This window comes from Triturus cristatus, chromosome 1_2 (genome assembly GCF_964204655.1).
Source record: "Triturus cristatus chromosome 1_2, aTriCri1.1, whole genome shotgun sequence".
Taxonomy (NCBI): Eukaryota; Metazoa; Chordata; class Amphibia; order Caudata; family Salamandridae; genus Triturus; species Triturus cristatus.
In genome coordinates, this window is record NC_140580.1 from 1,116,722,630 (window position 1) to 1,116,749,128 (window position 26,499).

General features: G+C 46.8%; 1 protein-coding gene across 1 annotated transcript in view; it reads left to right on the forward strand.

The window, feature by feature from the left end:
• The window catches only part of ARPC5L (actin related protein 2/3 complex subunit 5 like), a 90,695-nt gene that overhangs the window by 57,845 nt on the left and 6,351 nt on the right, over window positions 1–26,499 (forward strand). The window lies entirely within an intron of this gene.

The following is a 26,499-nucleotide window of genomic DNA, read 5'->3' on the forward strand; positions in this document are numbered from 1 at the left end:
CGGCCTGCGGCCAATACTTGTTTTCATTGGTTCCTGTTTGTGTCTTTTAGAAATGTGTGCCTCTGTTTCATCATCATGTCCAATTTCTCTCTCCTTTTGCTGACCGCTCCTGCTACATGTGCATTTCTGTGTTCTTTCATTAACGTGGATTTGTGCTCACTCCTTGTTTTATTCCTTTGGGTTAGGGCTTGTTAAAGGAGGCATCGCTCTTTTGTGGCAGACTCCTTGTTTATATTTTGCATTAAGGCTTAACCCCTTCAGTGCCCATGACGAGCTGGACTCGTCATGGGCTGCGGTGGCGCTGTGCCCATGACGAGTCCAGCTCGTCATGAACTCCGCCCGCTAATGCAAAGCGCGGCACTGGGCGGGGAAAGGGGCGGGCATGCAAGGGGTTAAAGACATCGTGTTTACATTTTAACGAGGCATTGCTTTCCTGTCTCGGACGCTGCTTTTACATTTTCGACCGCAGTTTGCTTAATTACGGTGACTTCACTCCAGCGCACCTCACAGGCTAAATGTATGTACTTTCTATGGCATACGTTGAGTTTACATTTCAACTAGGCATTGGTTTCCTGTCCCGGACAGTTTCTAGAGGCTGCTCTTCTCCTCTCTTGTTTCCTTTCGGGCTCTGCGGTCGTGGACATTGACGGAGAGAGCGGGGTAGAGCCGGGGCCGCTCTATCTCCTTTGCTCTTGGAGATTCAATGCAGGTAAAAGCAGCTCCATTCTGCTAATCCCATCCCTAACTTTCCAAAACCGTCAGAGGCAGGCCGGCTCACGGAGTCACTCTTGTTTACTCAGCGAGTCTGAAACAGTTTTGCAACCTTTCTACCGTCAGCCTGATTATTCTTAAATGCATGGTGAGAAGAGGCTCAGATAAGATTCTTCCTGTTTCTCTTGCTAAACCATAGTGCGGCCATTAGGGGGGAGGGGTAGAGCCTTGGCCTCTCTGAGGGCTTCGTTTTTATTGGCTGTCCTTTAAGTTGCTCCCACCCTGCACAGCTCAAGAAGCTCACAAAAAACTGCAGTGGCTTAGCAAGAGAAACAGCAAGAATCTTATCTGCCCCTCTTGTCACCATGCATTTAAGAATAAACAGACAGAAGAAAATTTGCAAAAATGTAACAGACTCGCTGAGTAACCAAGAGCGACTCAGCGAGCTGGCCTGTCTCTGACACTTCTGGAAAGTTAGGGACGGATTAGCAGAACAGAGCTTCGTTTACCTACAGCATTGATTGAGTATCTACATATAAAATGCAAGGTACATTGCTATATTGATTAGGCAAAGAAGGTTTTAAAGAATGTAACACTTTGCCATGATTAGAAGGTGAAGGTGAAAATCTATGTTAATGTACCAAAATGTGAGTTACAATTAAGGAAGTATGTTTATTGGCATACTTCACAAAAACAGAAATTAATTCATCATGGTGAAAAACAACAATGAAACCATGCCAAATTAATTCCCAACACTAAAACCAACATCATTTTGGACCGTTGCAAGTTTTTTCACGAGGCAAACGTTAATACAAATCTATATGCAATTCGATATTAGTTATAATATGAATACTTGACACCCTCAATTTAATTTATTATGGCCTGAGAGGTTCTGACTGAGTCTGGGGTATAGAGGGCATCCATGTGTTTTTGCAGGGGGACCAGGGGGCTCAAGTTTCGCTACACCACTCTCCTGCACATAAACTTGTTAATACACAAAAAGTTGCAAGTCAGCTCTGATCACTGCCACTTGCCACTGCTGGCTTCACTTCAGAAATGGAACATGTGAGACAGACTTTACTGGATCCTGAGCAGGCCTTCAAGGAAGTGCAAGTGCAACGAGGCTGGTGTTTTAATTCACCACTTCACTAGTCAGTCTTTTGCCCCTCCGTCCTCGCTTAAGCCACAATTTGTGACACGTTCGCTATTTTTTTTTTTTAAACAATTTTTATTAACATTAATAATGCACCTTTCATCATACAGAGTTCATTCTCAAGACACATTTTGTAATCATATCTGTTGACTTTAACATTGGTGATAGCACTCTTTAGTGGCCATACGTCATCTTTGCATATAACACAGGTAGCTTCCTGAAAGCATTCCCAAACGTGGACCCCGTCCCCTCTAATAGTGAAGTGTACCCGCTGTATTATTCGCTGAGGTCGGACTCTGATCCCGACAGCGGGGGTTCGCATATATGACCCCTGAATGTGTTCCACTGTCCCCATATCCGCTGCCATCGCCGGGGGCAACCCCCATTACTACTTACCACCTTCTCCGCTATCATGGCGCCATCTAAGTCACGACACCACCATGCGTGCGAGGGGGTTGAGTGCGCCCCCCAGTGTCGTGCAATATTCCTCTTTGCCAATACTAGTCCTATGGTCACCCAGGTTTGTTCGGCGTGGTTGAGGTCTGTATCATCCCATACATTCAATAAACACATCCGAAGCTCCGGGGGAACATCATGACCAGTTATTCGCGAGACCGTTGCCATAACCTCCCTCCAATATCCAGCAATGGCAGGGCAGTCCCAAATAGTATGAAAAAAGGTACCCTGGAGGCCGCATCTCCGCAGGCAAAGCGGATCATCCGCCCTCCCTATTTTATGTAGTGTGGATCTAGTGTAGTATATCCTGTGCAGTATTTTAAGCTGCACCAATTTTAGTTTGGATGAAACCGCCACCTCCCGCGGGGACGCCAACGCTTCCTGCCATTCGTGCTCATCCATGTCTCCTATCTCTACCTCCCACTTCCTTTTGAGAAGTTCTGTGGGGTCTTTTTGATGGTTCACCAACTTACGATACGTCAATGATATAGCTTTCTTGGTCAGATAATCTGTGAGCAAACTATCCTCGAGTGGGGAGGACTCGGGTGCGGTGGTCCCCCTAGGTATGACGTTTCTTAATGCATGTTGAATTTGCAGAAATTTGAAGCTTTCCGCCCGTTTTAGCTGATATTCCATCTGCAGTTGCTCAAACGGGACCACCTCACCCCGTTTCCAGAGGTCACCGACCTTGGAGATGCCTATCAGGTCCCACCCCGCAAATTCTTTACTTAAATGCATCATGCCTATCGCGGGGGAGACCCATAATGCCGTTTGTCGAGTGATCACCCCCTCCGAACCAAGCCTGCGCTGCGCCGTGTGCCATATGTATATGGTGTGTTTTGTGGGGCCCGTTAGTGTATTTTTCAGGGATTTATCGTACAAGGCACAAAGTACTCCTGTCACCCCCATCTTATGCCTATCCATACGAAGGGCCGGATCATCCTGCGGCGCATGCAGCCATTGATTGATTACCGTGAGCTGGGAGGCCCAGTAATATAAACGTATGTTGGGTAGAGCGATTCCCCCCCGTCGTACCAACTCCTCATCAGTTTGCAGAGAGCTATGCGGTGGGGCCCGCCCTCCCACAGGAGACCACCCACCTCCGCCTCCACCAATTTAAAGTAGGAGTCTGGGATCGGCATGGGCGTATTTTGCAGCACATACAGGAAGCGCGGGAGGGCCATCATCTTGAACAGGGCTGCTCTCCCCAGCAAAGTCAACGGAAGTGAATGCCAGTGTTTGACATCGCTCCGGAGTCTTCGAAGGGGTGGAAGTAGGTTGCGTTAAAAAAATAGGGCTGGGTCAGGCGTGACGTCGATGCCGAGGTATCGGAACCCATTCTCCGCCACCGATAGTGTTACTCCTCTAGGGAGTTGTGGTATGGGTCCATGTAGGACGTGAAGGACTGATTTCGCCCAGTTGATCAAATAACCACGTTCGCTATTTTAAGGCTTTTAACAACAGAGCGTTTGTATATTTAAGTCCATACATATACTGAAAACCGCAAGTACTAAATAGTAGAGTACAGGGGGCACCAGCCCTAAACAAAACAAACGTTTTGGAGGGGCAGGGTTTGCAAATTAGCATATGCAGTGTGCACTAATGTCACAGAGAGGGATACTGCATGTCTATTATATTCCTCTCTAGGGGTAATGAACCGAAATTCACATAATATAAGCATGCACATGAGCAGAGAATGCCCTAATGTGCATAAATAAGGAAGGCATACATGTATTTTGGTACAACAATGTGGGAGAGTTTTAATGAAACATGGGCTAATAAATGTTCACATTAACTTTAGTCTTTAACTAGGCGGATGACGCACAGCTCATCCTCCAGATCAACAACTCCAAGCAGGCCCCCTCATTGATTCAAAATATTCTTAGATACACCGTGAACTGGATGACGACCAACTCTCTGAAGGTCAACCCAGACAAAATGGAGGTCCTGGTCATCCCCTGGAAGACAAACCCCTGGAGTGACCGTTTCTGGCCCCAAGAGCTTGGCACAACCCCCACGCCGGTCACGGCTGTCAAAAGTCTGGGCATCAAGATAGATGCTGACCTCTCTATGTCCAACCAAGTCGCGACCGTGACTGGTACGTTCACTGGCATGCAGAGACTTGCCCCTCTTCCTCTCGACTGCAGCTCCACAGATGATAGTATCAGCCACTATCCTGTCCAGATTAGATTACGGGAATGCCCTATACATCGGCCTACCGGAAAAACTAACCAACAAATTAGAGGTGAACATGAATGATGCAGCTAGGCTGATCTTCAGGCTTCCCAGAAGGGCACATGCGGCCCCTCTCTTGCGCAAGCTTCCCTGGCTCCGCATCAGGCAGAGGGCAAAATTCTAGGGCCTTTGTATTACCCACAAAGCAATCTACGGCCAGGCCCCGGCCTACATTAAAGAGTGTCTTCAAATCTATGTGCCAGGCCGTAAACTCCGGTGCGCCGAGAGCTGTCTGCTGGCAGTCCCCCGGTTTAACGCGCTATCCAGGGGAGGCAGAACCCTCTCTGTCCTGCTCCTGCAACGCTGGAACAAGCTACCCGATGGCCTCCGCAAGGAATGCGCTCTCCTCCCTTTCAGGAAACGCCTTAAAACGCTCCTGTTCAGGGAGGCGTTGGACACTATCTAATCATCTGTTGCGCATGTTCCTGGGAGCTGCAGTGGGTATCCGACCCCTCTCTCAAAGCGCTAAGAGACCTGGTGGTGGTTATGCGCTATTAAAGTAGCAGTTAACATTAACTTTTCTTGGGCAGAGCAAGGTTCTAGTGAGAGAAAGCTAAAATATTGTAATGCATGATATAGAATTCAAATGGACCTCTCTGAATCTGGCATACATATATCTGTACTTTTTGTGATTGCAATGCACAGATATTCTTGGCAGTAGTCTATTGTTGTTCTCCTCTTGCATGATAATGTGCATTATAATTAGCTTATTGATGCAGACATGTACCACATTTTCAGCCATTTAATTCACCAATAGGGGGCATTTTTATTTTGGTGTCCGTGCAGATTCTGTGACCCTGATTGTAGGCAGCCCACTAGCGATTCCTTTGATATTTATTAAACACCAGGCAGTTGGAGTATACCTGCTACTTGCTACCAGATGGGTGTTAGGACACATAACGAACTGGAACAAGGATTTTCAATGTGTTTTCACTACCATAATTAAGCTGATTGTAGGTGTCTTATCATGTCCTTGTGTTTCAGTTGGTGATTTTTAATATGTACATTTTCATTTTTTTTTTGTTTGCTAGCCACTCCTGCTAGTGTCCAGAAGGGAGTTTTTGGCAAGTGAAGTAACAGTATATGGTGTAGCACGCAGGATAATGTGCTGCATGGCAAAATACTTAAAAGGTCCCAAAAGCGAGACCTATTGGCTATGCCAATGCTTGTTTTTATTACACCTCATACTTACCTGCCCCAAACGTTTAGATACGTCAGTCTGTTTTTTATAAGGGGCAGCATACCGTTTGTAAAAGGAACTGGTATTATTTGGCCAAGAAGCAACAGAGCGCTTTATAGAGAACATTTGTATTGCCGCAGCAGGAGAATCTCGAACATAAGGTGCTGTCCACGTATGGGTGTGGAGGTTATGTGAGGCAGGAGGGACCGGTGAAACCAGTGTGGAACATGTAATTTACAATTACTCATACACATTACACAATTGCGTTTTATTTTCATATCATTAAACGTTCATAATTTAAGGCACATGGAGATAACAATTTGCATTCATCATGTTTGGTCAAGTGGTAAAGCCAGGGTGGAATGTGCTAAAAAGTCTCTAGTCCAGATAGCCTGCCAAATAATCTCAGTATACTTGGTACAGAATTCAATCCATCTCTTGCCATGTAACAGTTTATGAAAAATTGCATAGGTAAAGATATATAAAAAATTGTAATATGGCCTATTACCATGTACATTCAGATATGGTTGTGAGATTTCACGTCTTTCTATCTGGGCATCTGTAAAGTTATGTATTTCATTTGAAGTCTACAATTGTCCATTTAGACGCATGTTTCTCCTTTCTCAATATTTAAGTGACGAGAGCTATGCAATGAGGAAGTTAATATTATTGGATACTATACCTTGGGGATGCCCTGTAGGGGCTATCTCACAGGGAAAAGCCAGGACGGGTTCCCAAGGCAAGCGCGGAGATACCCCTTCGGGGGTCGATTCAGGCGCTATATAAGAAACAATAATAATAATAGAGCACATTTTTTAAAAATATTGTACGTGACAGAATGTATTATGGAAATCTTATTCTTAATATTTTCTCAGAAACCAACTTTATCAATGAATTCTTTTGGTGAGACCACAGAGATTGAAGCTATTTGTTTAGTCCTCACCTCTTTGAAAGATGGGAGCGGACTACGCTACCTGACTTCTAGCAAAGATATTAGTTTTTCTGAGCGGCCTTTAAACCCCTGAGTACTCTTCTATTTGGGGCGGTTCGTATTTAAACCTTCATAATCCCCCCCCCCCCAAAAGGATATACAGGCCAGATTTCCGTCCTCTTTCTTCCACTTGTTGTGTAATGGTCTCCCAGGTTTGTGGTTTCCTCATATAGGCCTGTGAAAATAGCCGAAATGTAGAAAAAATGTTTTTTTTGTAATGAAAATGCTGTGCAGGAAAGTTGTCTTTTTCCTTTTAATAGTGGCATCAATGAAAGGTTTGTTGTGCTGAGATGGTCCTCGTCTCAGCCTTCAGATACTGACAGATTTGAAATTAAAATAATTTTTTCACTAGTGGTTTTGCAGTCTATTTAGCAATGGTAAGTATTTGGTATTTATGCAGTTTCTACCTACTTGCAGTTGTGGGGGGCTGAGGGGAGGTGGGTTAAAGAGGTGTGAACCAGAAAAGTTAAACCATTCTGAAAGCTATAATGTATTCTCAATTCAGTAAGGAGTTATTAATGCAGATGTGCTCAAAGGTTTCCCAAACAAACTAATTGTTGAATTAAAAAAACAAATAAACAAGAGATCTATGTGTCAATTTGTTTCTCATACGGCCAGTACTCAAAAGTATTTTTGTTAAATACATCGGACTCATCCGGTCCCAGAGACCTATGGTATTTGTTTGTCGTTCAAAGACATGTGATACTCCAAGCAATCCAGTGAGCTGCTGCTTATAGGGATTTTTCATTGTGCTTCGTCCATGCGTAACTTCATAAAAAACTGTAATAAATGGTATTTGAAGTGTGCCCGGGAATCTGAGTTTAGTAATGAGTGTTATTTGTACACTTCTAAATTTGGAACTATTAACAACATAGGGTGATTCTCAATTTTATTTTCTCTCTAAATGTGGGGGCTCCACAAAGACCTAAAATTGGGAGACAAAAATATAAAGAAATTCAATAGATAACAAACATTGTACCATTTTGTGTTCCTACGCTTCTATTAAAACCACTGTCTATTGGGCAGGATTGGAAATGCCCAAAAAGCATATTGGAATTGTCAAGATTTTTGCTTTGAATGACAGTCACTGTGATGTGGATAGCTGCTGTGTTTGGGCCTGGGTTCGGCCAGCACCTCTGTAAAATTGCCAGTCCCAGACATTTCTGAGAACTGGACATCCTGAGCAGTCCAGGATGAAGTGGCTTGCATGAATACTACTATATTCGGCTAAAGTTGCAGCATTTCATCACATTTTTTAGGAAACTTTCAGAATCTGCATGGATTGACAAAAGCCCTATGACTCAGTATTCCCACGCTTCTGGTAAAAATGGTACCTTACTTTGCTTGTGTGGGTAGGCGTAACCCCCCCCCCCTAGGACAAAAAAGCACCAAAATGGCCACTGGAAGTGTGAAGATTTTTGTTTTGAAATGCAATAATTTTAGGGTTGTGTGTAGACATTTCAGAAAACTAGGTAGTTGGGTTGGAATCCAAGATGATATGGCCTGCATGTAACCTACTTTTATTGATTTAGAATGTCCTGCAAGCATCACAACTATGCATTTAAATACCCAATTTCCCCTTTTCATTTTAGATGGCTGTATAATTTCAGTCACAGGGAACCATTTATTTTATTTATAAAGTTTTATATAGCGCGAATAAGATCCCGAGGGATATCCGAGCGCTTTATAATAGGATGGGAGGAAGGACATAGATGCAAAATCATAAAAGTAAGGAGTAAAAAAAAAAAAAACAGGAATGATCGCATATTCAGGGACAGTTGCACAAAAAAGAACCATAACAAATGATAGTCCAATGGAAGTAAGAACGATGTCTTCGAACAGATGCGCATAGCCCAATTAGGGTAAGAATTTATTCCTAAAGAATTTTTTGGCTTCCAATTTGAATGCCGGCGTTTAAGAGATTCGGCGTACTTCTGGTGGAAGAGAGTTCCCTAGCTTTGGGGCAGCGCGGGAAAAGGCTCTGTGACAAGTTCTCTTTTTCCTAAAGATGAGTGGTTTCAAGAGGAAAGTTTTGGCGCTTCTTGAGGCTCTTACACCACAAAAAAGCTCCAGTGTTTGCGCCAGGTACCTGGGAGTATGTAGTTAAGGGCTTTGTGCGCCAGAACGACAATCTTTAACTGAATACGTGCTTCATAAGGCAAACATTTGAGAGATTTTAGGACTGGGGATATGTGCTTGTTTCGCTTAGTGCCTGTAACCAGTCTAGCTGCTGTATTCATTGCTGCTCTTAGTGGAGCCAGGGAGTATTTGGGAAGGCCACAAAGGGTCGCGCTGCCGTAGTCCAGCCTGGGCAGGACAAGCGCTTGCACCACTACAAACACTACACGAAGGTCCTAAGTCAAAGAGTAAACACAAAGCCGCATGATGCTGTATGTGCTGTCCCTTACATCAAAACTTTAGAACATTACTGCATCACCAGGCAGGAAAATTAAAGGGTCTATCGGGCCACCCTTAATGGCGGAGCTTCGTCATGTATGACCCTTAGAGATCAAAGTCAGGGCCCCTACACTCTTGAGCCACCCGGCTCTACTGGGTACCCGTCACAATGATCCCTGACAGGAGAAATCTCATGCCAACGGTGTGCAACCAATAGTTCAAAGAATACAAAAAAGTGCAGTGCGATAATGTGATAGTGTACTAAAAATGACTACGTGGTCAAAAAATCTGTTTAATATGAATTGACCAGGTGTCATGTCTAAAAAAACCAAATTAGTTAAAAAACTTATGTATGACTATTCCCTGGCTTGGTCTGTCTAGTTCGACATGTTTCAGCCGATCTGGTTATTTCACCCGGCTTTCTTCAGGACCAGTTAGTTGATTTAAAAGAAGCTACTGCAGGATTAATCTGGTAAACAGTGATGTGAATCAAATTAAGAAAATTCTCGTACAAAAAATGTTATGTGGCCAGAGCCACCCTACCAGACTAGCATAGTTACGCTTAGATTTGGTGTAGTCACCTCTTCTTCTTTCCTGAAAAGAAAGGGTGGTAGGTGTCACACATAATTTGTGATGGGATTTACACATAACAAAACAGCATCAGCGACTAATGTTTAGTAGTGCTAGTCTTGGTCACTACTCAGTTTATAGTATGGCCACCAATTGGTCCATATAGGAGAGAACATTCTCTGAAAACATGCAAAATTATAACTCACCCAGCGTTCTGTGGGAGGAAAGCCTCACCTCACCCGGCAGATTGCTCGGTATAGGAGGCACCGCTCTGTTTAAAATAATAGGGACACAAGAGAGCGGGTTGTGAAAACATACACCAACACTCAGTGGTCCCTACATAATGAATAACACAAACCAATCAACTCCTGACTCATAAGCCAACACACCCAATGCCTGACAAAACTGTGCCATGCACTTTATATCGCTTAAAGTCTGCTTAGTAGTAACATCTTCAGACACATAATTAAGATGAAATCTAGACATATCCACAGTATACACCTCTGTCTAATGCTCAAACTATACAGGTTGGAGTGGTAGAAAAGCAGTGTATAGTGCAGAGGTCAATGCTAGATCAAAACCCAATCATAGAGGTTCAAGGTTTACCTAAGCTGATAGTTTTGCTTGCATTGTCTTAAAGAGTACTAGGTCAAAGCACGCAGTTATTCACAGCCTTACCTATCCATCGAGACCTCAAACTGGACCTCGAGCAGTCTGGGAGGTAGCGATGTCCAGGAAGAGGGCTCCTTAAGTAGTGGCTGTGATTAATTTGGATTCGCGCCACATCGCAGGTGTTGTGTATTAACTCGGCTGGAGATGAGTCATCACCACACAGCGCATGTGCGAACACAGCGTCGCCACTCTCGACAATCAGCATAAGCCACATCGAGCATGCGTCGTGTAATGGATGCTGTGTGTATCTGGGACACCGAACACTGTTCTGACCGCGCATGCGCAGCCCGAAGTGTCACCAAACGCTGCGCATGCGCAGAACCTACAACGATCACTACAGTAGTTCGTGACAACAAAACTTTGAATGTTAATCCTCTCAAAAGGCCACTACAAAGTGCATGCCAATGTTACACAAAATCAAAGAATCACGAGTTCCGGGACGGAACAGTCAAACAGAACATGACTAAGGGAACAACTAGACAATGGTCATCTAGATCGTAGTTGAAAAATGTGTAAACACATTTGTACGCGCCAAAGAGCCACTACGCCTGGCGCATGCGCTAAGGTAAAAAGACAGGCAGCGCATGCAGTGTGTCAACACTGCTCAACTAGACCTCGTCCATTCAGGCTAACTTGATGCATGCCGTACTCAGCAACGTGCAGCTCGCGATGTTCTTGCTATTGGTCAGCATCTCATATTATTCATTACGAAACTGTGTCTTCATAAAGACTTCTGACCCTTGTGACTTCAAGATAATTTTGATTATAGTGTATTGATACGTTAGTACTGACACTGATATACAACTTGGAGGGTAGGCCTGCCTGATAGTTTCTCCAAATGCTAGATCGGAGGTTATACTACCTCAATCCGTATACGTTAAGCGGGACAAAGTTTGTAAATAAAAGCGAACAGCATCTCAATTAGATTACCTAGGTCTGCTGGCAGAATAGAGCCAGAAAGGGGCTAAGGACAATAATGTAAGAATCCTACCTCTCAGGGTGAATCTAAGAGCAGTGTGAATCTCAGAGCAGTGTAGGTGCCTATAGGGAACCACATCATAATGTTTGTAACAGGAAAGAGGACTGTAACAAATATTATCTCTTTAAGCAGACATACAGGTCCAAATTCCTCTACTAGTCTAGTTCTTGTTATGGTCAAAATAGTAGGTATCGTCTAGATCTATTGCTAATAGGTGTTGTCTTGCTGTGGTTATAGACGGACCAGGTCACCTAATGTCCAAATACATGCAGTACTATGTATCACATAAAGTCTCTATGACAGAATGGCTGTGTATGGGGCAGTCTACTCACTGGTAATCAGTTGCAAAGTGAGGCAAGTTTACATGTCTCGTAGAGTCATCCATACATAATCAAATAATCACCTATCGGAACACAAGGGGTTGACACTCAAATGGACGTCCATGGAATACTATTGTTGAGTCCATGTGTGTCCGTCCTCATTTTAAAAATCCATTTCTGCTCTTTCACAAATAGAAACTTGGAAATGTCGCTCACATGTGAGGGAATGAGCGGTCGTTCAAGCACAATCCATCTCATGTCGTCTGCTGTATGATGTTTTACAAGAAAGTGGTCCGTCAGACATGTAGACTGTTTTCTGCATCGGATCGTGCTCTTGTGCTCGCTGATACGAAGCTTAATCTTCCTTGTTGTGTGGCCAATGTAATGTTGAGAACAAGGACACGTGATCATATAGATCACGTTCTCTGAATTACAGTTCGTATGACTGGTCAGAATCCAAGGACGTGCCGTACCTACATCAACAGAAGTGGTTTTGGAAGTTTGAGGGCAGACACTGCAAGACCCACATGGGTAATGTCCCCTCACCGGTGGTAACGACCATAAAGTTTTTTCGACCCGTGTGTGTTCGGTCCGTGGTCGTGTGTGGACTAGACTGTTGCGCAGACTGGGACCTTTCTTGAAAGCGAACAAAGGAGGCGGAATGTTCTCTGCGGCCACATTCAAAATGTGCCAGTGCTTCCGTACCAGTTTCTGCAAATTGTTTGAAAGGGTACAGAAGGTAGTCACAAAAGTGAGCCTCTCATTTGGTGTCCTCATTACACTATTGTCTAGGAGGGCATCACGATGGTTATTAGACGCTCTTTTCCAAGCCTGTCGTACAAGTCTCCTGGGGTACTGGCGTGATTGCAAATGATTAGCCAATACCTCCGCATGTTTGTGAAAGAGGTCTGTAGTGGAACAGTTCCGTCTAACACGCAGGAACTGACCCACCGGGAGGTTCTCTTTTAGGGCCCTCGGATGATGACTTTCAAATGACAAAAGGGAGTTCCTGGACATAGGTTTTTTGAACAGCTCACAGTGTAGCGAATTGCCAATAGGGAATATTGATATGTCAAGAAAAGACAAACGTTGTTTGCTGAACTCCATCGTGAAATTCAGGAACGTGTTTTGCTCATTGAGCCAGACATGAAAGGCCTGAATCTCAGGGCTAGAGCCTCGCCACACCACCAAAATATCACCTGCTTGAAATAGTTTTGTGGAAGGAAAGGTTTGATATTTCTGAGTGTCCTCATCAAGTGGTTTGCACCCTTGCATACCTTACTGATGTGATTTTTCATATTCAGGTGCTTATCCAAGGTGACTCCGAGCGATTTGGCTGCGTCTATGATGAGAGTAGTGCATTTGAAGGCAGTGAGGTGATTCAACTAAAGGTCAAGCTTGGGGGTGTGGTTCGGAGGGGAGATTAATCAATCAGTTCATTTGTAAAGCGCACTACTTACCCGTGAGGATTTCAAGGTACTGAGGGGGTGGGGGGGTGGGGGGGTCGAAGAGTCAGGTCTTGAGTCATCTCCTGAAGGTCAGCAGGTCTTCGGTTTGCCGTAGGTTGAGGGGGAGGGTGTTCCAGGTCTTGGCGGCGCGGTGGGAGAAGGACCTGCCTCCGGATGTGGTTCTGCGGATGCGCGGGACCGTGGCGTGGTCAGCGGAGCGGAGTTTCCTGTTGGGTACGTAGAAGGAGAGTTGACTGTTGAGATAGGCTGGGCCGGTTTTGTGGAGTGCCTTGTGTGCGTGGACCAGGAGCTTGAAGGACATTCTTCTGTCGACGGGGAGCCAGTGCAGGTTCCTCAGGTGGGGGGTGATGTGGTCTCGGTGCGGGACGTCGAGGATTAGGCGTGCAGAGGCGTTCTGGATTCTTTGCAGTCTGTTGATGAGCTTGGACGATGCTTCAGAGTAGAGGGCGTTTCCGTAGTCGAGTCTGCTGCTGACTAGGGCCTGGGTGACTGTTTTCCTCGTATTTGTCGGGATCCATCTGTAGATCTTGCGGAGCATACGGAGGGTGTTGAAGCAGGTGGAGGAGACTGCGTTGACTTGTTTAGTCATGGTGAGTTTCGAGTAGAGGATGACTCCGAGGTTGCGTGCGTGGTTGGTAGGAGCCGGGGGTGTCCCCAGTGATGTGGGCCACCTGGAGTCATCCCAGCTTAAGTCGGCTTTCCTTCATCCAGTCGGCGACTGCCTTCATTCCCTTGTGGAGGTTGGATTTGGCGGTGAGGGGATCCTTGGTGAGGGAGAGGATCAGCTACGTGTCGTCGGCGTAGGAGATTATGTTGAGGTCATGCTGTCGGGCGATGCGCGCTAGTGTTGCCATGTAGACGTTGAACAACGTTGGGCTGAGGGAGGATCCCTGTGGGACGCCGCAGATTATCTCGGAGGCTTCGGACCGGAACGGGGGGAGGCGGACTCTGAGTTCTGCTGGAGAGGAAGGAGGTGGTCCAGTCCAGGGCCTTGTCTTGGATCCCTGCGTCGTGGAGGCGCGTGCGTAGTGTGCGGTGGCAGACTGTGTCGAAGGCGGCGGAGAGATCCAGGAGGATGAGGGCCGCCGTCTCGCTGTTGTCTAGCAGGGTCCTGATGTCTGTGGCGGCGATGAGGGCGGTCTCGGTGCTGTGGTTGCTGCGGAATCCTGATTGGGAGGGGTCCAGGATGCTGTTGTCTTCGAGGTGACGGGTGAGCTGGATGTTAACTATCTTCTCGATGACCTTTGCTGGGAACAGAAGCAGGGAGATGGGCCGGAAGTTCTTGAGGTCGCTCGGATCCGCTTTGGGTTTCTTCAATAGGGCGTTGATCTCTGCGTGCTTCCAGCTCTCAGGGAAGGTAGCGGTCTTGAAGGAGAGGTTGATGTTGCGCAGGTGGGGTGCGATGGAACTGCCGGCTTTGTTGAAGATGTGGTGTGGGAGAGGGTCAGAAGGGGATCTGGAGTGGATTGTGCCCATGGTCTTGATTGTGTCCTCGATGCTCACGTTGTCCCAGGTTGTCAGGGGGTCGTGGTTGATGGGGTGCGGTGTGTCGAGGCCTGTAGGGGTCGTCCGGGGGTTGAAACTGTCATGGATGTCGGTGACCTTTCGGTGAAAGAAGGTGGCGAGGGAGTCGTACAGGGCTTAGGATTGCGGGATGTCGTTGGCGCTGGAGCTGGGGTTGGAGAGTTCCTTCACGATGTTGAAGAGCTCCTTGCTGTTGTGTGCGTTGTTGTCAAGGTGGTCTTTGAAGGAGGTACTTTTGGCGGTCCTGATGAGGTGGTGGTGGTGGTTGCGGATGGCGTCTTTATGGGCAGCGCGGCTGTCTGGCGTCTTGTCGCTGTGCCATTTGTTCTTCAATTTCCAGCAGGTGTGCTTTGAGGCTAGGAGTTCTGGGGTGAACCAGCTGGCTCTTTTGCTGGTGTCTCTGTTGGTGGGCTTTTTCAGCGGGGCTAAGGTGTTGGCGCAGTCGTCCGTCCAGCGTCTGAGGGTGAGTGCACCATCGTCGGGGTTGGTGGGGTTGGTCGGTGAGTTGAGTGTGAGGTTTGTTTGTAGTTGTTCTTTAGTGACTTTGCCCCAGCAGCGGCGGGGGATCTGTAGGGTGCGGTGGTGTGTGCGGGGTTTTCGGAAGGAGAAGTGGATGCAGTGGTGGTCTGTCCAGGTGAGTTCGGAGGCGTTGCTGAAGTCAATGTGGGGGCTTGAGGAGAAGATGGCATCAAGTGTGTGACCGGCGATGTGGGTCGGCGTCATGACGAGCTGTTTTAGTCTGAGGTTGTTGATCAGGGTGGAGGAGTTGTTGTTCTCCAGATGATAGTTAAGGTCTCCGAGGAGGATGTAGTCCGTCGAGGTCAGCGCGTGCGTGCTGATGAGGTCAGCGATGGAGTCGCAGAATTGTGGCCTGGGTCCTGGCGGTCTGTAGACGAGGGTGCCTCTTAGGGTGGTCTTGGGGTCCGTGTGGATCTGGAAGTGCATGTGTTCGGCGGTGCTGAGAGTGTCGTTGGCGTTTGTTGAGACCCTGATGGTGTTCTTGTGGACGATTGCGATTCCTCCTCCGGCTCCGTTGGTGCGGTCTCTGCGGGTGATCCTGTACCCGTCGGGGATGGCTATGGCGATGTCTGGTGAGAAGGCGTCGTTCATCCAGTTCTCGGTCAGGAAGGTGACGTCCGGGGATGCGGTGTCGAGTAGGTCCTAGAGCTCGACGGCGTGTTTGCATGCGGAGCGGGTGTTGATCAGGATGCATCTGAGCTGGTTGGGTTCCGTCGTTGCGGGTGCCTCGGCGCCTTCGAGGCAGGAGAAGCTGCAGTTCCGGCAGGCGAAGGGACCGTGGGTGCGCTTCGGGGCAGCCTTGCAGCAGGTGTGGGTCCTTCCTGGGATGAGAGCGACAAGGGTGTTGGCGTCGTAGCAGAGGCGGTCTTCATGGCTGGTGGGTGGGGCAGGGGGTCTGGCGCTGGGCGCGGTTCAGGCGCGGATGGGCGCAGACAGGCTTGCCAGCGGCGCGCCCCCTTCGCGCGTCTGCTGCGCGGCCGCAAGATATGGGGAGGTGGGGAGGGAGGAGCAGCTGGGAGGCGGGAGGCGTGTCGGGGGCAGCGAATGGGCGCGCAGGGGGCGGGGCCGCAGGGGAAGCAGCGGTGGGGACGGGAGCAGGGAAGCAGAGCGGTCGCGGGAATGAGACCAGGCAAAGGGGTACAGAATCAAAAAAGGGGGCACAGAAGTAAAGCGGTGAGTGGGGGGGGCAGGGGGTACAGAAGAGGAGCAGGTGAACCGAACAAGGGCAGCGGAGTACAGGAGAGAGACGGGCAGACCGAGTTACAGGCACAACAGAGCAGATACAAACCCAAGGCCACCACTGGCCACCAGGGCAGTAGGCGTCAGCGGGGGTGCAGGCGGTGCTGCAGCGGGGGGGGGGGGGGGCCACCTACCAGGCAAGGTCAAGGGTCGAGATGACCAGGAATTCCATTTTGGAGGTGTTGAGCAGAAGATGGTTCTCAGTTAACCAGTTTTGGGTAGATGTTGGGGTCGAGTTGAGAAGGGGGGAAGAGATTTTCAAATAGAGTTGCGTATTGTCTGCCTACATATGGAAGAGAGTGTTTGAAGAGTTTAAAGAGTTAGCTAATGGTTCCAAGAACCATACCAACATGAGGCACTTCTGAGACCTTGAAGACGCCCAGGGTGGTGTTGCTAGTGTGAATCCTCGCACTTTTCATTGCCTAAAATGCCCATCAGACTTCAAATCCATACCTTTAAAAAAATTGTCTCCCAGGTCAGCCGTCACTTGGAGAAACCTACCAACCTCGAGACATTTCTGAAAATTAGAAACCTAGGGCAATCCAGGGTGAAATGGTTTGTGTGGATCCTGGCACTGTGTGGTTGAAAAAACTTAATTTCCTTACATTTATCTGACAGAAAACCCATGAATGTACAGACAACAAAGCGGGACTTCTTTACCAGATAGGAAAGGATAAAAAAAACTGACCAGGAGAAGACAATGTAGTCACGATTTTGGTCTGCTCTTGTCACGTACAATGGACCCACCAACATAGGAGAACTGTTTACATCAGGAGAAATGTGGGAATTGAGGATGGCAGGTCTTTTGCTATTGGGTGTATGTTCCTGAGTTTTGTGTCACAAACTTGTGAATAAATAGTTTTGTTTCACACACTGTGGCATTTACAGGCTATTCTTGGTAAGAAAATATTCTGGGATTCATTCAGGTCACGCCACCCTGGATTCCCCTCAGTCTCTAGTTGTAAGAAACCTCTGGGTTGGTATGGTCTCCGAATGCTGGCTGAGCCGGGATCAAATACTGTCACATCCCTATAGAAATGGAGATTAGTTTATTTATGGATCATTTTGACATTTGCCATGCATTATAAGTAAGATGTGCTAAGATCGATCCACGCAAGCCAAACCACCCAGGGTATCCCTGGTTCTTAAGTTTCCAGAAATGTCCCAGGTTGGCTGGGCTGCCTAACTGGCACCATACTCTGAAACCAAATTATGCAGCCATCCCAATGGAAACCAAATTTGAATTGTGTATTTTTAGCCATAGTTAGATGTTGACGGGCATTCTGCATAAGAGAAAGTATAGTGGGATCCATGCCAGCCATTCCACCCTGAACTGCAACAGGTGACTAGTCAGTGGTTGGTTAGTTTCCCTTCATGCTGTCTGACCTGAGTCCCAAATACTGTAGTCCCACCCCACAAAGTCAACATTGACTACAAATGGGTACAGTTTCAAACCTTTCCTCTCCAGTACAATAGGCACACCCACACGTCTGGTATACTTCTAATCAACTGTGTGGAAAGGCTGATGGGTAAATAAAGTACTGTTAGCAGAGGTGCCAGGTGGAATTCATGCTGAGTCCCGTCATTTTAAAGAATGCTTTTTTGTGCATTTAAGAAAATATAATGCTGATCTTTATGCCCTTACGGAGAAAATGAAGATTTATAGGCGATTGGAAAACATAAGTCATCATTCTGCAGTAACGAAGATTAATGAATTTTGATAAACATAGTAAAATAACAAGAATATGTAAAATGATCAGCCTACATTTTTTTTTTGTTAAAAAGGAAATTGAAGAATAAATGTTGCTCCAAAATGTAGGATTGACGCCAGACATAGTCTTAGTGCCACAGGTTACACTGGGATAAATATCCAGTTAGAAAGGATAAACAGTATAACATTCCTTATTCACGTGTAACATAAGGCTCCGAACTGAGGAGCGGAAATTGTCGTAGGGGTATTTACATCAAAGAGATCCACTTTGTGTGTTTTTCTTTTGTTGACTATCTGATAGAAGATATATAGGAAGATAGACCCTCACTCATGGTGTGGCAGTCTTCATATTTGGATCCTCCCATCTAGCTCTGAGGAACCTCTTTTGATGTGTTGTCTGGCATTTGTCAGCACATAGCTGCCACTAGTGAGGCGTGATTACACGTGGACCAGTATGTGTGACTGTAGAGGTGTGTGGTTGTAATATGACCAATGTTAGTAGTGTTGGGTATAATGGTGTGTGACTCACTCCTACCTGCCTACGACTTGTCCTGACTAGCTCCTCATGCCTTTGTTGTACTACTAGACTAAAACTGTGATGGTGAGCAAGTGAATAACAGGAAATTATACAGGAAAATCTACTGATGAAAGATATTCAAACAAAAAAAAATGGTGAGCAAGTGAAATGTACTTCCTGCCTCCCCTTAGTAGGCAAAGGGGTACTTATTTTTTTCTTGATTTACGGTACATGGCAGAATCCCTCTTGGGATTAAATTAGGCTCCTATCATGTCAACATTTTCCAAAACCCAACCTTTTCCAATGTGGAGTAGAAAGTTCAATGAGGACAGCTCTGGGACACACCCCTTGGAAACATAATTGCATGTGAACATCTTGAGGCCGGCCAATAGTGTCACCAAGGTGCGTTGTTTTAGTGGAGTCAGTACAATCCTGCTGATTCCCATTTAATTAATAAAGAAAAACATTTGTGTAGTATGCTAATAACTTGGTGAAAACGTGTTCTATGACTTTTTTCAATTGATTAAACTTTTTTTTAAAGCTAACAGACATGGCAATGGAATCCACGCAGGCCCATCTGATGTCTGATCCGAGCTCTACAATGGAGTTATTTAACTTCAGTCAATTTCCAAGAATGTCTTGTTTGTATGGTATGAAGTGAGCAAGTTGGAATGCACATGCCTGGCTTAGATGGGCAGAGGGAACAGCACTACAGACTCTCCGAACACCTTCCTTGCCGAATACAAAATTCTTAACCTTTGCCACATCCTCCCAAAACCGAAGAAGTGGACCCCAGAAGCTAAAAAGAGACCCGCCATGAGCCATCCGTCACGGGAGACTGCATCTCAGGTCTTATCAGACCTATTACTATAACATGACAAGGGCGTCAGAATTCCATATGGCATGGGGGGGGAGGGGTGGGGGGGGCACTGTCAGTAACACTTGTTCTCAAGTACCAGAGCAGGAGTTTAACCACCGTGTCACAGGTGCAGGATGGTCCCCAGACCTCCCCACCCTGGAGGATGTCCTCTCATTCACCCGCATTGTGATTGCGTGCAGGCATGCCAAAGAATGAATTGCAGTTGCGATTTGCCAAGTGTTAGAGCGGTGTCCCCCCTCCACCCCACTCCAGAGAGAACTACCGACTTATAAGTTGTTGCCTATTTGTTACTTGTTTACAGAGGGCACCAGCAGCAAAGGTGTCCCATGTCTATGTTGGTCATTGAGCATGTGATTGGAGAGAGAAAGGGGGGCACATATGACCAGGAGAAACGTCAGGGAAGAGTCCACTACGGAAAGACTGGTAAGAGAGAGACACCTCCCCAACCACAATCCGCTGAATGATAAAATGCTTTCTGAACGAATAAAAGAGGGACAAAAATATACCGTTTATTGTAAGAGAACTCCACAGTTTGTCTAATGAAGTTAAAAGCTAAATGGGAGAATTATGGGCAAATTGTGAATGAGGATGACTGAACAGAGGCCAAGAATGCAATCTGGTCTCTGGCAATACCCTTTCGGCTCCACCTTATCCAGTTTAAGTACTTCCATAGATTCTATTATTATCCAAGGTGACTCTAGAAGATGGGTTGAGCACAATATCCTCTATGTACAAGATGTCATATCCCCAGGGGCGCCTATTTGCATGCAGTTTAGGAATTCCCATTGATCTCATAATATTGGCAAAAATAGTGCACATATTAAGGGAGGTGGAGGATAGGTTTGTTTCACCCCAAGTTGATGCTACTGGGACTCATGGACGAGGTGTGAGGACCATGTTGCATTGGGACCTTGGTTAATTGCCACAGATGTTCTTGCTAAACTCTGATGGGCCCCCCCACTGTGAGTGATTGGACTCAAGTGTGTCAAAATGGAGGAGCTGGTTGACAGAGTGGTTCTTCTAAAAAGACCGCCAAGATTTGGGATAAAGGATGAGAATACTGTCTTGGGGAGGAAGACTGGATTGGATACAGGAATCTAGCATTGTGGGTGCTCAGTTATCCTGTTTGTTTTGTGTACTTCTCAAAAAGGATAATGATAATTTTATTTGAAAATCCTATGGATGTGATGTAACTATGTAACCTATAACTGTGTAATTGTAACTCGCTGATCCTCCTGTAAAGCGCTCCGATACCTTCGGGTCTAGCCAGCGCTATATAAAACTTTGCAAGTGAATAAATGTAACAAATTGTGGGACAAAACCACCTGTATTATATCATTAACGGTAGTACTTGAAGATAAAACCAATAATATATATATATATATATATATATATATATATATATATATATATATATATATATATATATATATATATATATATATATATATATTCACTTAAAAAACCATAGGTTTCACACAAGTTCTAGTTAGCTGTACATTTCACTCGTAAAAAACCAATGAAATTCCACGTTATAGTTAGATCAGGTAACTATAACTTGCGCCCCCGCAATGCACTGCTGATGACGTCACATATTACATCACTTATGACATGGTCAGTGACATCACTCATGACATCAATGATGACATCTGAAATGACACATTGTGCATTGCGGTCGCGCAAGTTATAGTTACCTGATCTAACTATAACGTGGAATTTCATTGGTTTTTTACGAGTGAAATGTACAGCTAACTATAACTTGTGTGAAACCTATGGTTTTTTAAGTGAATTTGCAAGTTTTTTTAAATGCTAATTCCTAACTATAACGTGTGTGAAACCTATGGTTTTTTCAGTGAATTTGTACGGTTTTTTAAATGCTAAGTTATGTATTTATTTTTAATTTTTGCGCACCGTGCGCGCGCTGTGGTCATTCGGTGCGCTTCGAGCGCCCACGTTGCGCATTTCGTACCGTGCACGCCTCGCCATTTTTTACAAAATATCAATTGTTGTTTTCTCCCTTGGGGGTCCTTAGATTTATATATTAAATGTGATTGTTAATTCTTTTTTTTTTTTTTTACCGTACGCGTACGGTAAGCTTACCGTACGCGCACTCCGCGATTTTTAAAAAAAATTATTACATTTATTTTTCATACTTTTTGGTCCTTCGTGAACCCCCTGACGAACGCTAGGGGGTCTGCAACTCTCTTCGTTGCCCCCTTTTCATGTTATCAACCTTTGTTTTTCAGTGCGAGAGACAGAAAATGGCGGCCGATACTTTCTGATTTCGACCGATTCGAATGTTTACAGTCATGTAACCACCAATCAGAATTGAGCTCGCGCACGGCACCGTACGCGTACGGTAAGCTTACCGTAAGCCCACGGAGCGCGCTTACAGATATATATATATATATATATATATATATATATATATATATATATATATATATATATATTGATTTAAATGCTATTTTCTCAGGACCTACTGAACAGATTTACACCAGACCTGCAAAAGGCACATCCCTGACCTGAGGACTACCTCTGCCCAATTTCAAGTAATTCTGTTCAGCCGTTCGGGCTGTAGCTCGGACTAAAGGTCCTATGGGAAAATGCATGGGGAAAACGCGTTTTGGGACCCCCCTTTTTTCTCAGCCCCCGCTTGACGAATCCCCCCGAGACTTTCAGGGTTGGAGCGTAGCGCCCCATTAGTTTTGAAAAATTCGCGAGGATTCGTCAACCGGCGACCGCCAGTAGAATATATAGATATATATATATATAGATATATATATATAGATATATTTTCACTGAAAAAACCATAGGTTTCACACAAGTTATAGTTAGCTGTACATTTCACTCGTAAAAAACCAATGAAATTCCCCCGTTATAGTTAGTGCAGGCAACTATAACTCACGCGACCGCAATCTTCTGCTGATGCTAATACTCTATTTAGACACTTATTTGCCCATGTCTTCTTCCATTAAATTTTAGCTATACATATATTACAAATATTTTTTTTTCATAAAGACACATATGTCATCAGCAGAGGATTGCGGTCGCGTGAGTTATAGTTGCCTGCACTAACTATAACGGGGGAATTTCATTGGTTTTTTACGAGTGAAATGTACAGCTAACTATAACTTGTGTGAAACCTATGGTTTTTTCAGTGAATTTGCAAGGTTTTTTAAATGCTAATTCCTAACTATAACATGTGTGAAACCTATGGTTTTTTCACTGAATTAGCAAGGTTTTTTAAATGCGAATTCCTAACTATAACGTGTGTGAAACCTATGGTTTTTTCAGTGAATTTGTACGGTTTTTTAAATGCTAAGTTACTTTACGCCATTCGTGGCGTGCGCGCCCACTTAACGCAGTTCGTTCCGTGCGCGCACAGTGAGCACGCGGTGCGCTTCGAGCACCGCGCGCCCATATTACGCAGTTAGTGCCGTGCACGCATGGTGGGCACGCGGTGCGCTACGCGCACCACGTGCCCACGTTACGCTACATGGGCCATGTACGCACGATGCGCTTCGCGCACCGTGCGCACATGGAGGACATATGATGCGCTTCGTTGTGAAAGGTAATATTTTAATTTTTCACATCTGTTATATGCCATGCACAAATGGTGCACTTCGGGCACCATTTGCACATGGGGTGGAGATAGTATGGATAATTTTTTAATTTTTTAATTTTTCACTTATGTTATATACCATGCACAAATGGTGTCCTTCGGGCACCATTTGCACATGGGGTGGAGAGAGTATGGATAATTTTTTTTTTTTTAATTAATTTTTACCGTACGCGTACGGTAAGCGTAATCGGCGAAATTATCGAAAAAATTAAAATTCCGTTTTTGGCCTTGGGGGATCTTTGAGGACTCCCTCAACATGGCTAGGTGCTTAGGAGCTGTCTAAACAGCCCCTTTACCTGTTTTTGGCCTTTGTTTTTTAACCCCCTCTCAGACTGCGAGAGAGAAAATGGCGGCCGCTGCTTCTTGGTTTCGACCGATTCGAATGTTTACTAAGATCTAACAGCCAATCAGAATCGCGCTCGCGCACGGCGGCGTGCGCGTACGATAAGCGCACCGTAAGCTGGCTCAGATATATATATTGATTTAAAGGCTATTTTCTCAGAATCTACTGAACAGATTTACACCAAACCTACAAAAGGCACTTCCTTGACCTGTAGACTACATCTCTGCCAAATTTCAAGGAACTCTGTTCAGCCGTTCGGGCTGTAGCTGTGTCTAAAGGTCCTATGGAAAAATGCATGGGAAAAACGCGTTTTGGGACCCCCCTTTTATCTCAGCCCTCGCTTGACGAATCCCCCCGAGACTTTCAGGGTAGGAGCGGAGCGTAGCGCCCCATTAGTTTTGAAAATTTCGCGAGGATTCGTCGACCGGCGCCAAAGTTATTCCAAATAGAATGTTGCGGTTTTCCTATGGAAACAGGGTCCTAACTATAACTACCTACTGGCGACCGCCAGTAGGTAATATATACACACAAACAGGTGTGTGTTGGAAAAGAAATGCAGCAGTGACTGAGAGGGACATGGGAGAGGTAAAAGTAGAAGGAACAGGGCAGAGGAGAGTGAAAGGTTACTTTTTAAAACCAGCCGCAAAGAATGGTGATGACGAGACAGCAGAGAGATGGGGCTAAATGTGCACGAAAGATATGGGATACACATACCACAAAGAGTGAAATGGAAGAGAAGAAAAATATCAATCAAGAACATTTATAAAGCGCACTACTCACCCGCGAGGGTCTCAAGGCGCTGTGGGGAGGTAGTCGCTACTGCTCGAAGAGCCAGGTCTTGAGGAGCTTCCTGAAGGAGAGATGGTCCTGGGTCAGACGTAGGTGGGTGGGGAGGGAGTTCCACGTCTTGGCCGCCAGGTAGGAGAAGGACCTTCCTCCGGTGGTGGTTCTGCGAATCTGTGGGACGGTGGCGAGGCTGGCGGAGCGGAGCTGGCGGGTGGGTGTGTAGAACGTGAGGCGGGTGTTGAGGTATTCAGGGCCCATGTCGTGGAGAGCCTTGTGTGCGTGCGTGGGTGAGGAGTCTGAACGTGATCCTCTTGGTGACGGGGAGCCAGTGCAGGTCTCTCAGGTGAGCCGAGATGTGGCTGTGTCGGGGAATGTCCAGGGTGAGGCGTGTCGATGCGTTCTGTATGCGCTGGAGTCTTTTCTGTAGTTTGGCGGTGGTCCCAGTGTATAGGGTGTTCTCGTAGTCCAGTCGGCTGGTGACGAGGGCCTGGGTGACTGTCTTCCTGGTTCCAGTGGGGATCCACCGGAAGATCTTTCTAAGCATGCGGAGGGTGTTTAAGCAGGAGGAAGTGACGGCGTTGACTTGCTTGGACATCGTGAGGGAGGAGTCCAGGATGAAGCCCAGGTTGCGTACGTGGGCTTGGGGGCGGTGCCCAGGGCCGGGGGCCACCAGGCAGAGGGGGAAGGTCCGCGGATGAGGACATCCGTCTTGTCTGAGTTCAGTTTCAGCCGGCTGAGCTTCATCCATTCTGCGACATCTTTCATTCCTTCCTGGAGGCTGGCTTTGGCGGTGGCAGGGTCGTTGGTGAGGGAGAGGATCAGCTGGGTGTCGTCGGTGTAGGAGACTATGTTGAGGTTGTTTGCGTGCGATGGCGAGGGGGCTCATGTAGACATTGAAGAGGGTAGGGCTGAGCGAAGATCCTTGGGATACGCCGCAGATGATCTTGGTGGCCGCTGCGCGGAAGGGCGGGAGCCGGACTCTGAGTTCGGTCGGAGAGGAATGAGGTGATCCATTCCAGGGCCTTTCCTTGGATCCCGGCGTGGTGGAGGCGGGTTGTCAGGGTGCAGTGGCAGACAGTGTCGAATGCGGCCGACAGGTCTAGGAGGATGAGGGCGGCAGTTTCACCGTTGTCAAGCAGGGTCCTGATGTCGTCGGTAGCTGCGATGAGGGCGGTCTCGGTGGTGTGGTTTGCTCGGAATCCGGACTGTGATGGGTCGAGGGAGCTGTTTGACTCGAGGAAGGTGGTCAGCTGCTTGTTGACGGTTTTCTCGATGACCTTAGCGGGGAAGGGGAGGAGCGAGATGGGGCGGAAGTTCTTGAGGTCTGTGGGGTCCGCGGTGGGTTTCTTCAGGAGGGCGCTGATCTCCGCATGCTTCCAGCTCTCCGGGAATGTGGTGGCTGCGAAGGAGTTGTTAATGATGTCCCGGAGTTGGGGTGCGATGATGGAGTCGGCTTTGTTAAAGATGTGGTGTGGGCAGGGGTCGGCTGGGGAGCCGGAGTGGATGGTGTTCATCATCTGGGTGGTGTCATCCGTGCTGACGGGGTTCCAGGTGCAGAGGGTGGTGGTGGGGGGCGTTGGTTCGGTGGATGGGTGCGTAGTCTGGGCACCGAAGCGGTCTTGTATATCGGCGATCTTGCGGTGGAAGAACGTGGCGAGCGAGTCGCAGAGGTCTTGTGAAGGCGTGATGTCGTCGTTGCTGGCGCCGGGGTTGGAGAGCTCTTTGACAATGCTGAAGAGTTCCTTGCTGTTGTGGGCATTGTTGTCCAGTAGGTCTCTGAAAAATGTTTTTTTGGTGGTGCGGATCAGTTGGTGGTGTTGGCGGATGGCGTTCTTGAGGGCTGTCATGTTTTCTGTTGATTGGTCGTGGCGCCAAGCATTTCCGAGGTTACGGCAGGATTTCTTGGAGTTCTTGAGATCGTCGGTGAACCATGAGGCTTTCTTGCTGTCGGGGTTGCTTGGGGGGTTTTTCAGTGGAGCAAGGGCGTCGGAGCAGTTGGTGATCCACTGTGTGAGGATGCGGGCTGCTTTGTTGGGGTCTGTGGTGCTGGCGGGTTGGTTTTGGCTCAGGGAGGTGGTGAGCTGGTCAGTGGTGATCTTGCTCCAGCATCTGCGCGGAGCTTGCTGCGGGCGGTTGTGGGTCGTGGTTTTCCTGACGTTGAAGTGAACGCAGCTGTGATCGGTCCATTGAAGTCCGGTGGTGTGGCTGAAGGAGATGTGGTT